At 45.2% G+C, this 13,148-nt stretch overlaps 1 protein-coding gene across 1 annotated transcript in view; it reads left to right on the top strand.

The window, feature by feature from the left end:
* The window catches only part of LOC306816270 (TOG array regulator of axonemal microtubules protein 2-like), a 29,046-nt gene extending 18,632 nt beyond the window's left edge, over positions 1-10,414 (top strand). The window contains exon 10 of the mRNA XM_079332735.1: positions 10,400-10,414. The gene's annotated coding sequence lies outside the window, so the exon portion shown is untranslated. The remainder of the gene's footprint in view (positions 1-10,399) is intronic.
* The last annotated feature ends 2,734 nt before the right edge of the window (positions 10,415-13,148 follow it).

A 13,148-nucleotide genomic window follows, 5' to 3' on the forward strand; every position in this document is an offset into this window, starting at 1 on the left:
GGAATATGCTATTAGTCGAGGAAGCTTATTATAACTTGCTAGGGTGAGATTTAATGGTAGCTTTGGAATTAAGTCTGATTGTACAGGGATCCCGGCTCATGGTAAGTCCATATAAATTAACAATAGAGGATGAGAAAAGAATAGATCCTAAAGTCTGGCACACCCAAATGGAAGCTGGAAAACTAGAAATGGAGCAGATTCACATTGAAATTGATAGGCCAGAGGATCCCATTAGAATTACACAATACCCCATTCCTATGGAAAGAAGGAAAGGATTGAAACCTGTAATAGAAGACCTATTGAAAAAGGGGGCTTTGAAACCCTGCATGTCTAGACATAACACTCCTGTCTCGGCAGTACGGAAGACTGATGGTAGCTACAGGTTAGTACAAGACTGAGAGCTGTGAAGTGGAGAACTAGAACATTATTTCCTACTGCCTCAAATTCATACACTATATTAAATAATGTTTCTCCTGAAGATACCTGGCATAGTGTAGGTTTAAAAGATGCATTTTGGGCCTGCACCCTAGCCGAAGACAGTTGCGACTACTTTGCTTTTCAATGGGAAGATCCAGATACAAACAGAAAGCAACAACACAAGGAGACTCCTTTGCCACAGGGGTTTCTAGACTCAGCAAACCTGTTCAGCCAACAGTTGCTGAGTCAGTTTGTGCAAGTAGAAGGGACCAAATTTTTACAAAATGTGGATGATCTACTGGTAGCAGGTCCAAAAGAGGAAGATATAAGAACAAGTTCCATAGCATTACTAAATTTCCTAGGGGACAAAGGATTAAAGGTTTCCAAGTCAAAACTCCAGTTTACTGAACCTGAGGTTAAATATCTGGGACATTGGCTAACAAAAGGGAAAAAGAAGTTAGACCCTGAAAGAGTAGCAGAGATTGTTGCCCTACCCTCCCCACAAACAAAAAGGAAAATAAGGCAGCTACTGAGACTTTTGGGATATTGCAGACAGTGTATTGAAGGATATAGTGAAAAGGTAAAATTCCTATATGAAAAGCTCACTACTGATAAATTAAAATGGACCAAACAAGATGAGGAAGGATTCAAGGAGATAAAAGAAACACTCATGACAGCTCCAGTATTGAGTCTTCCTGATATATGTCCCAGTCTGAGGTTTCTCCTTTGCCCCGAGATCACCCCAGAGAGACACGAAGGTGGTTCAAACCCTGGTTTTCTCTGAAGCAGCTGAAGAGAGATTGGTTTTCTCTTGTTCCAAGGATTGTTTATTGTTTCATATCTCAGAGACTTTTTGCCTGGCCAGCAGGGTTTGCTCAGCCTGGCATCCATGGTGGAATCTGCCTGGTGAAGGCAGGGCTGATCTTATATAGTTTGTACTACGTGTTATATGTTTGCAAAATTTTACCAATACAATACAATTTTATTAAATGGTCCAGCCCTGACCCCATCCAATCCAAGAGTGCCAACGTGTCACCCAACATGGGTGACATGGAGAAGAAGGAGGAAAAGGTGTCCACCCCCCAAATTCTCCATCTTGGCCACGTGTCCCTTATCATAAACATTCAAAAAAACCTATTTATCTACGTTCTAACATTCTAATTTACACTTTACTAATTTTGGCAGCTTGTTTCCATTCTCCTTGTGCTGACAACTTCCCCCAGGGGTTAGAATTCAGCACCTGTGACACCAGGGTCTCACTCAGAGGTCTTTGAGACCCTTGACAGGGCAGTTTTGAGACCTCCAAGGAGGCCAGGGGTACGCCCTGGGTTCCCACATCTCCCCCCACTGCTTGCACCAAGAACACCCTTTTCACAGCTTTGTTCAAGGCGCGCTGAGTGCATGGGAGGATGCATGGCAAAGCAATGAGAATAGCAACAAGCCCCACTAATATATAAAAACCTACTTTCAAAATTTCTTTTTACAAAGGTTAAAGATCAAAAAGGTCAAACAGACCATCCAGGCACGATAACTGTGCTAGACCTCAGAAGGATGGTTTGTTTGAGACTACAATATAATTGCTATATACATTCTAATTCGGAGTAACATCCATTGCTTGGTTCTCTGTCACCCCTAAAACATCAAATATAATTCAAAAATCCATTGTCGAACCAAAAATTTCTAATTCTTTTGGTTTGAAAAAGGCCACAGGGAGAAATTGAACCCATACATGCCATCCGTCCACTGGAGTTGTCACAACTCACATCACCCATGAAGGGATACCCTCCGGAATGGACCATTCTTTCACTGGCAATCCCACCAGACATGTTGAAAATGGCTTCTTTGCCTGGAATGCCTCAAACAAACTCTTTCCAACCCCACTGTCCATGCTAAATTTTCCCAAACATTCTCCCTTGGCTGCATCACTGGTCAATCCACTATGTTACCTAACATAGTTGACAAAAGATAAGATACAACAGCATATAAACAATCATGTTTCACTGTCAGTCCTTAAGTCTTTTGTATCTTGTTTGAAGAGAAGTTCACATCCTTTTTCCTTGATGTCTGCCAACACTCCCCTTGGAATCCTGAGGGCTTGTTGTGCTGGATCATTGTGAGGAGGGTCTCCTGCTAATTCTGCCATGGTGAGGTTAGCATGAGCATCACCTTGGTATTTCTTTTGCAGCTCCTCCAAAGTTCTTCTCCATCTGCTCTCCCACATAAGTCCTTGTGTGTCAGTAAGTATCAATGACACAAGAGATTTCATGTCATATGGAGTCAAGTCATATTCATTGAAAATACCTTTTAAAAACGGTTTAAAATATGAAGATCCCAATCCATAATCTCTAATTGCCTTAATAAAATTTTTAACTAAATCATGATTTAATTTTTGCCATCTTGGGTTTTGTCCTTGTGGGTCATAATTCACTGGCATGGCTATTTCACCAGTCCCAATTGCAGGACATTCTCTGCTTCTTGTCAAGTCCATTCTAATATTTACCCAATCAACTAAAGTATCTTGAGCTGCTGTTGCAGGTCTGTGTGTCTCTATAGGAATTTGTCTGCTCAAAGGTGTTACTTGTTGAGATTGAGGCCAAGCTGCTGCCTCATTCATTTTTTGATTCATTGGTATTGTAGAAATCTGTGGTCCTTGCTGCATTGTTCATTGAAAAGTCCTTGCCCATTATTGTCATCAACCTTGTTCTTCCTTTATTATCACTTGTGCTGTCATTTCTAAATCTGTAAGAATTGTCCTTGAAGATCTGTAAGATAGGAAAATCCATTATATAATTAAAGTAGAGTCTTTTTTGGGTTTGTCCCACTGAAAAATCAAACCATATAGCTGTGTTTCTTCTCCCAATACTGCTAAATGGAATGGTAAAGAATCCACATATCGGTGTGCTTGTCTGTCTTGTATAATTTCTGCAACTTTTTGCAAGTTTGCTTGTGCTTCTGGCATAAGTGTCCTGGGGGATTTGATGTTGTTGTCTCCTTTCAGAAGATCGAACAACGATGAAAGGTCTTCATTCGTGATTCTCAAAATTGATCTCCTCCAGTTGATCTCTCCAAGGAGTTGCTGCAGGTCTTGGAGATTGTTGACTTTTGAGCTGATCTCTAATTTTTGAGGTTTGATTGTCTGTTCGGTGATTTTCCATCCAAGGTATTTCCAGGGTGCGATTTCTTGCGTCTTTGAAGTGCTGACTTCGAGTCCTGCTTTTTTTATTTCTTCAATCACACAAGCATGGACTTCTTACAGTTCTCGGTTTGTTGACGGAGCAATGAGCAAATCATCCATTTGGTGTACGATTCTTGTTTTGGGATATTTGTGTCTTGCTGGAGCCAAAGTTTGTGCCACATACCATTGACAAATCATTGGCGAGTTCTTGAGGCCTTGGGGTAAAACAACCCAATGATACCTCTTCATCGGCTCCTCTCTGTTCAAACATGGAACAGAAAATGCCATCCGGTGAGCATTGTCTTCATGAAGTGGAATACTGAAAAAGCAGTCTTTGAGGTCAATAATAACAAGAGGCCAGTCTCTGGGAATCATCATGAGTGATGGAAGTCTTTGCTGTAGAGGTCCCATCTCCACCACTATTTCATTCAATTTTCTGAGGTTGTGAAGCAATCTCCACGATCCAGAAGACTTTTTTTGAATGACAAACACTGTAAAATTCCAAGGGCTGTTTGTCGGTTTTATGTGTCCTTTTTCTAGTTGTTCTTTCACCAAAAAAAAAATCCTTTGTCAGGTACATGTTCCACTGTGAAAGGAGATCTCTTCCCCATACAGTGAATGGCTTTTGCATGATAAATGAATGAATAATAGCTGTCTTCTGTCCGGGTCCTTTGAATGTTATTGAATTTTCACTTTGGAGGCATACAGAACTTCCTCCAATGCCTGTGATTTGGTCCAAAGGTACAGTCAAGTTCCATTCTCGAGGTCAGAAAATATATGAAATCAGTGTCACATCAGCTTCAGTGTCCACCATCCTTGTGATGGTTGTTTTCCTGTTATGGTCTATCAAGTCCCAAGTAATAGTTGGCTGTTCACGGGTTATGTACTTCAACCATAATGCGTGTACTTCGACATGGTCATTGTAGTGTGGATGCCCTTCGCCCATCACCAGCATTGCTTGATGCTCCAATGGATGCGATGGCAGAGCTACTGCTTTTGCCAGTTGAGTATTTTGTGGAATTGTCAATGGGGGTTGAAGAGCTCTTGCTGAAATTGTCAGCTCTTCGAAGCAGTCTGCTGAAACAACAGTAGGATACATTGTCAGTCCAAAAATGCTGCACTGCTCTCTCCTTACTATCAAAAAATCTTGTCTCTTTCAGCATGGTACTTTGAATCCTGTAGGTATAGATGCAGATTCTTCATTCATAAAACAAACCCCTTTTGAAGCTGACAGGATGTACTGCGTTCCTGGGCAGCAAATCCCTGTCACAGGGGATGTCCCCTAACACCCTGCTGAGGGAGTCAGATTGATGCTCCCCAACAACTGTATTGTCTGTGCTGGTGTTGTTGCTGTTCCTTGTTGCACTGCCATCATTTCTGTCATAGCACAAGGTGGTCCTGCACTTTGTGTTTTTTGGCAGTGGCAATGGTTTTCCATCCACATCCATCAGAGAATAATGTTCACTTGCCAGATGTCTTCCTCTGTGACATCTAGAGTAAAGTTCTGGTAGCTTGGAAGTCTTTATGGATTGAGGACAATTTTTCCTAAAATGTCCAAAACCCCCACAGTTATAGCATTGTATTTCAGATAGATTCTTTTTCTTCTTGAAATTTGCAAAAATCTTTTCGTGTTGCTCTTGAAGAACTTGTGTCATTTGCTCCTTAACAATTGAAGCTGTATGTTGTGGTGTTCCAATCTTGCTGTAGGCTTCGACCATCTCCATCAAGGATGGCTCACCTGGCAAAGCACTGATGACTCTTTTGCATTCTGGATTTGCATTGGCAAATGCAAGGGTCTTCAGCAGATATGGTCTGGCTGTTTCTTCTGTAATTTGTCTACCGATAACTTGTGTAAGTTTGTCAACAAATGAGGAAAAAGATTCAACTGGTCCTTGTTTGATTTCTGTGTAAATAATATCATGTGTCCCTGCTGGGGAAACTTGAAGAATTGCCTTGCGAGCTGTTTCCTTGATGTCTTCCAGGATTGGCTTCTGCTTGCATTTTGTCTGGACATTGTTTCATGTATCTCATTGACTTCCATTTTTGTCCTCTCTCTGTGGAGACACAAACAGAACCCTTCCCCCAAATCCTTACTTTGAAAGCTTTTCAACTTTCTCTGTCTCTAAATTTTTTATCAAATTTGAGGAATTTTCACTTCTACTATTATTGCAACTATTATCTAACAAAAAAACAAAAACCCAAAGTTTTCAATCTTCTGCAAGTAAACACAATACAATAATTAACAATACTTTAAACAACAGATATGCATTTACAAGATTAGATAATCATCAATTTTAAAAAACTGTGTCATCACCTCAGGGTCTGCAGACAGCTGACAAACCTTGATTCAATGAGGAATTAGATGGTCATCTCTGGAAAATGAACACCAAATTCACTTCAAAGTCAGGTTCAGCTGTTATATTGATAAGTCAAATTGCCAATCCAAATGACTGGAATATTATTTTGATGCAGAAAACACCTGGGTTTACACAATTTCTCTTTCAGTTAGAATCAAGGCTTGGCCAGAGCCTAAACTCTAATTGGAAGAGAACTCCTGACATCATCTTATTAAAGAAAAAACTGACAACTCTTTTAACAACAAAGCTATCATTAAAGATTTCAAAAAGAAATCAAATTCCTCTAGCAACTCATTTTCTCTAAAATTCATTTTTAGGGTAAGATACTGTGAACATGGCAAGACACTGCAGTGCTTCTGTGATAGCAACTCAGGAAAACCATAACACTATGAATTTTTTCTGAGAATGAAGCTCAAATAATTTTCTGGAATTCTGCAAAATATTCAAAACCATGAGATAGCACAGTGCCAGGTCACAAAAGACCTGCCAAAATAAAAGAGAGAATTAATAAAAAGAAAACAAAGAAACATTAAGTTCACAACTTAGCTGATTATCTTCATATATTTGATTCAAGGACATGTCTGGAGGCTTTCCAAAACTTACTTAAAATGTTGAAAGATTTCAGATTAAACAATGAAACAGAAAACAAAATTGTTCTGTGATATAGAATTGATACAATCTTATTACAGTGTTTTTAACATTAAATACAGAAACTAAATTTAAATTTTAAAATCCATCTCAAAATCTATTGATTTATATTGACAATATTGCAAATACTTATAAACTGGCTTTTCAAAAACAATTAACTATAGGAAAATTAAAACTCAATGTTGACATTAAAATAAATGTCCACTCATATCTGAGCAATAACAGATCACTAAATATCGATGATACGTATTCAAATAAAATACAAAACACCTTTTTATACCTTCAATTATTAAAATTATTAAAATCATTAAAATACCTAATACTATTAAAATACCTTCACCATTCTTAAAGTTTCAGCTATTTTTTTTTCTTTTACAGCAATGCAAAACAGACACTGGCAGGAAAAGCACTCCCAATTCCTTCCTGGGGCTCTCTGCATCACTTCCACTGCTCTCGCTGTCATTCCCAGTGCTCCCAGTATCACTCCCAGCACCGCGTGGGTCGCAGCCGCTTTGTAACTGCCCAGGGTAAAGCGCGGCTCCTTTTGGATGTCGGTACCGGCCTGGGCCAGGCTGAGAGCAGAGGAGGAGTGGGAGGAAGAGGAGGAGCGATTTTGCAACTGCGCTCTTTCCTCACCCGCAGCTCCCCCAGGTGTGGTGCCATCGCTCCCCCAAAAACCCGCAGGTGAGCGGGGAGGGGGAACTCGCCCCAAATCCATCATGGGAGGCACTGGGAGGGTTTTATTTTGAGGTTCAGGGGATGTTTGGGTCTTGCAGGAGCCCAAAGCCGAGCCCCGGAGCGGGGAGAGCGCAGAGGGACGATCCCGGAGCCGGGGGACCCCCGGCAGCCTGGAGGGGTGCGGGAGGTTGGTGCTGAGCGGGCTCCGGGCCCCCGAGGCTGAAAGGGGCGCTGACTGCTCCAGCTGCCCTTGGGCAGCGCCACCATCAAACCCAACGCACTCAGCCCTTCTTTTCCCCCCCAAACCAGGATTTCCCAAACCATTGGCACCAAGGAGGAGGAGAAGGAGGAGGAGGCCGTGAGCACAAGGTTGATGGCCCAGGAGCCGCAGGCAGGTGAGGAGGAAGTCAGTGCCTTTTTCCCCCTGTGTCCTGCTCCATCTCCAAGCCCAGCATGGCCCCGGCTGCAGCACAGCCCTGGGGGGATCTCCTTGCCCTTGCCTCTGGCATGGAGGCAAATCCCATCCTCTCCTTGTCCTTCCTCCCCCAGACAAGGAGCTGAGCATGGACAGCAGGGAGGACAAATCCCCGCGGCACAGCCTCGGGCAAGAGGCCGTTTGCAGCGACTCCATGGCGCAGGAATCCAATGGGAAGGAAAAGCCCCACAGATCCCGCAGCAGGAGGGGCTGCAAACGCACAGCCCGGGGATCCCAGCAGGAAAGAGCCAGCCCGGGCCGGGGAGGCGGCTGGAGCTTCGAGCTGGGGCTGCGTGAGCAGCTTCACCATGGGGAGAAGCCCCACAAGTGCTCGGAATGTGGGGAGGGCTTCAGTGTGAAAAGCAACCTCATCAGACACCAGAGAATCCACATGGGGAACAGCCCTACGAATGTGGAGAGTGTGGGCAGAGATTCACAGACAGCTCAAACCTGACTGTGCACCAGAGGAGACACACTGGGGAGAGGCCCTACGAGTGTGATAAATGCAGGAAGATGTTTCAGAGCCACCCCCCTCTCCTCATGCACTATCACACTCACATGGATGAGAGGCCTTATGAGTGTCATAACTGCGGGAAGGGCTTCAAGCTCAACTCTGCCCTCGTCAGGCACAGACTTATCCACACCAGGGAGAGACCCTACGAGTGTCCTGAGTGTGGGAAGAGCTTCTCAAGGGGCTCTACCTTGACCCAACACCAACGGAGTGTCCACTGAGGGAAGCCCTGTGAGTGCCCTGAGTGCGGGAAGAGTTTCATGCTGTGCTCAGCTCCATCCCCCATGGCAGGACTGGATGATCCCCAGTGACCCCCAGTGGGCAGAGCCCCCCTGAGCCCTGGTGCTGCTGATCCATGTTGGGAAGACACCTGGCTGGGGGCTCCACATCCTCCTGGCTCATGGTGGCCTGGATTTTCTTTTCATTTCTCTTTGTCTTTCTCAAGCATCCAAAGCCAGAGTAAAAATGAGCATGTTGAACAAAGGTATGGTTGGGGACTTGGAGGGATCTTCCAGAAGATGTGAAGGATGCTGGGTTTGAGGAACAGGAAGCTGGTCCCTATTTCAGAATGGGGCAGAGCAGATGTTTATGGGACAGGAGCCCTTTGGTGCTCTCAGGGACCTGCAGCTTGCAAGGTGCTCTGCTCTCCCTCAGCTCCTCTCTGAGAGATGCCAATCCCAGCTCAGCACCTCAGGGCACTGGGGCCCTGCAAGTGGCACTGCCTGTTCATGGGCAGACAACTGATGTCTGCCTGCAAAGGGGCACAGGTTTAGTACTTGCACACTTCATAATATGCAAGCACATCTTTATTACCTGGGTCATTGGAGTATGTCCTGGTTCAGGGCAAATTTGGGAGGAAACTCCAAAAGGGATCCCCCTAGAAAGGAGATTCAAGCCCCTCCTCCTACTGCTTCAGGAAAAGATTTCCTTGGAGAAAAGTGGAAAGACCCCTATTTGTTTAACAAGTGAAGTATTGACAAGCATAAAAAGGGAAAAATATTGAACAATAAAATCTCTCGCTGTTCTGAAGAGATGGCAAATTCAGAAAGTCCTTTTTGTGGGTGTTGCTCAGCTCAGTCTCTTTTCAGTCCCTCTGGTGCTGGAATGCAGCATCCCAGGCCCCAGTGGGTCACAGGTGTGAGCTCCTGGTGTTCTTCTGGGTTTTCAGTGCAGAGCAGGTTTGAATAGTTCCAAGAAAAAGAAAAATCACAGTCTAGGGAACTTCACTGCCTCAGCTAGCTAAAAAATTACTGACTAAAAAACAGAGGAGAGCTCTCACTGCCTGTCCATGCTGCAGACAACACAGTTGGGAGAAGAAAAGCTGAAGCTCTTATCTATAGATTTTGAAAGCAACTGCCTCAGACATTCCACTGCTTCTTCTTCTCCACCCACTTCACTCTCAAATCTTAAAGGTTAAAACTTCTTTCTGGACTAAACAGATGGATGAGGATAAAATTCAGCATCATAAAGTCACCCCAGGACAAGATGTAAGCTGAGTTAAATGGTGTTGTGTTGTTCTTTTCCTAAATTAAGTTTAATATAAGTTATAAGCTGAGTTAAATACTGTTAGGAGTTATTCCTCTGTTAAATTGTTATAGGTTATAAATTAGGTTAAATACTGGTAAGTGTTGTTCCTTTGCTAAATTGTTAAGATTAAGGTATAAGTTAAGATTAAGGTATAAGTTAAGTCCTGTTAAGTTTGAGCTCTCTTGGGCTTTTATGCCACATTCCTTTTATCCTTGCCCTCACTGTCCTTTTGTCACACCCACCTGAGCACACACACACGGACAGTTCTCGGTCCATTTCTGGTTTGATTGACTGGATTTTGTTTGTTTTTGTTGTTGCTTTGTTTCCTTGGTGTGCCTGAAGTGTCCAGTCAGGAGTAGGGTGACTCTTGCCAAGGAGTCGTGCTGTAGCTTAACATTAAATCTGGTTTTTGCTGATCCTGTGCTGGGGATTTTTTAAATGCTCTCAGCCCCTGGCTCATAACAGGGTGAAGGAGCCCTGGCCCAGGCTCTGGCCCTGGGACACAGGGACGCTGCCGGGGGGTCCCTGTCCCCCTGTGCCACCCCCAGGGCCCAGCCCCTGTCCCCGTGTCAGGCTCTGGGGTCGATCTCGTGGAACATCCTCTGGGGGAGGCTGTGGCATGGGGGGCGGGGGGACCTGGGGGGGACAGGGGACCCCCCTGTGCACGAGCAGCGTTGGACTGTGAGGGGGGAACGGGGCAGAGTGACCTCCCCAGTGACCTCACACAGCCCTGTGATGTCACAGAGCTCTGTGATGTCACACAGCACCCTATGATGTCTCACCACCCCCTGTGATGTCACACAGCACCATATGATGTCCCACAGTCATTGTGATGCCACACAGCACCCTATGATGTCACACAGCTCTGTGATGTCACACAGCACCCTATGATGTCACACAACCCCCTATAATGTCACACAGCCCATGTGATGTCACACAGTCCTGTGATGTCACACAACCCATGTGCTGTCACACAGCCCTGTGATGTCACACAGCACCCTGTGATGTCATACACACCCTGTGATGTCATATAACCCCTGTGATGCCATACAGCCTCTGTGATCTGTGAAGTCACAGTCATTGCTGTGATGTCACACAATCTGCCCTGGGATGTCACACGGCCATTCTGTGATGTCACAGCCTGCTCCAGGATGTCACAGCCCCTCTCTGATGTCACATAGCCACCCTGTGATGGCAGAACACACTCTCTGATGCCACAGCCTTCTCTGGGACATCACACAGCTGCTCTGTAATGTCACAGCCTGCTGTCTGATATCACAGAGCCACCCTCTATGATGGCACAGTCTCCTCTGTGACCTCACTGCCCTCTCTATGGTGTCACACAGCCGTCCAGCGCTGTCACAGCCCACTCAGCAATATCACAGCCTGTTCTGTGATGTCACAGCCCAATCTGTGACCTCACACAACCCCCCTGTGCTGTCACACAGCCCCTTTCTGACATCACAGCTGCTCTCTGCCTCCATGACACAGCCACAGAGCTGCTGCTGTGCCACAGCCCCCTACTGGGACATGGCAGGGGTTGGAAATAGATTTGGATTGGGAACATAAGGGAGAGTTGTTCCTGGCTCGATGGGCCCATGATGCCTCAGGCACCGTGCGTGGCCACCAACCAGCTGGGACAGGACAGGCACCGCATGTTCTGGGCACTCAGCCCAGAGCTGGCCCTGGAGGTGACACCACAGGGAACCACTGGACACCACTGGAGCACAGGTGGGGTCAAACGGGGTCACCGGTGTATGCCAGCACCAAGTTGTGTACTGTGAAATGCTACTGGAGAATTGTGATTTTTAGTAGTCTAAACTCCACCAATCTGAGTGGAGCACAATGAGATCAGCAGAAGACCCTCCCAGCCTGCCTATTATTGTGATTTAAGCCTGACGGGGGGAAAGAATGAGAGCTTAGGTTTTCTGTCTTCTATGAATTCACAGTCGTGGATGGTGTCCTGGAGCCTGAGCTGTGGCAGGTCCATGTGGAGGTGTCTGTATTTAGGGCAGCAGGGTGTGAAAGAGAGTGCTAATTTGCTTTCTGTGTCTCTCTGCTTGTCGGTGTGTGCAGGGGGGATCAGAGGTTTGAACACTCTCTGCTCATCTCTTTTGAGGCTGTTTCACTCTGCAGGGTGTGATGATGGTCGCTGAAACCTGAGCCTGTGTCCCTTTCCAAGGGACTCTGTGTGATCATTCTAAGGCCATGCATCTCAATAAAGACATTGGCAATGCACTGCTTTCATTAATGGCTATTTCTTGGGGATGTTTTGGGTGGTTTTGGATGCCTGTGTGGAATTTGAACACACTCCTCTACCCTGACAGCTGCTTTTGAATACATCAGAAACAGATCTTTTTTTGTCTTGGGAATTATTCTGTAAGAAGTTGGATATTAGTGAAGGGTTTGGGTATTACTGTTAGAGATCCAATTTCTCTGTTTCCTCACACGCTTGGCCCAGTGTATTTAGAACTGGCGTCTCACAAATATTCTGTGTCCAACTGCAGTTAGCTGAACTTGGGAAAAAACTCCATTTCAAAACAGCCCCACTTATCTGAGCAGTTGAACCCTTCACAGCACAGTCTTCCATAACACATTTTCCTTTATAAACCAAATCAAAAATCTCATTTAATGCATGATTTGCTAACAGTGTTGGATAATAAGAACTATTTGTAAGTCCCTTTTTTTTTTTTTTTTTTGGTCAGGCATTTTAGTATTAAAAACATTGTAGCAACTGCAATAAGCCAAAACTGTGCATATGGAAAGAGATGCAAGGGACACAGTAGATTACATCACCTGGCAAGAGTTCTTCTTTGTTCTGCATTCATCTTTAGCCACTTGTGAGTTAAACAGCATGTTCACAGTTTTGTCCTCAGTCTGGCAATTTCGGTTTCTGTCTCAGTGTTTCAGGCTGCTTTCAAACCAGCAGTTTTACTGATCAGAGCAGCTCTGCCCTCCCTGACCTGCTTTGCTGTCCTCAGACTTCCCGGTACAAGCATCTCTGTGGCTGCTTAATGAATCAGGTGTGGGGACTGATCTGAGTAGAGGAAAAAGTCGTTGAATCCAACCCTGGTGGGTTTGAGTCAGCCCAGCTCAGTGTGAATGTCTGAGCAGCAGCTGAGTGCTGCAGGGAGGGCACCCAGGCCAGGCCTGCTCTGGCACCAGTGCTGCTTGTGCTGGTTGGGGTGTACGTGCACAGCACTCTGGGTGCACTGAAAGTTGTGTTTATTCTGGCTGGAGCTGTCCCTGGCAGGGGAAATCCTACTCCACTCTCCCTCCCTCTCCTGGGGCTGCTCGGTGATGCCCTTGCTGCAGGATGAGTTGTCAGGGTGCTGAGCCTGGAAACATTTGACTTTCTCT

This window comes from Erithacus rubecula (genome assembly GCF_903797595.1).
Source record: "Erithacus rubecula genome assembly, contig: scaffold_478_arrow_ctg1, whole genome shotgun sequence".
NCBI lineage: Eukaryota > Metazoa > Chordata > Aves > Passeriformes > Muscicapidae > Erithacus > Erithacus rubecula.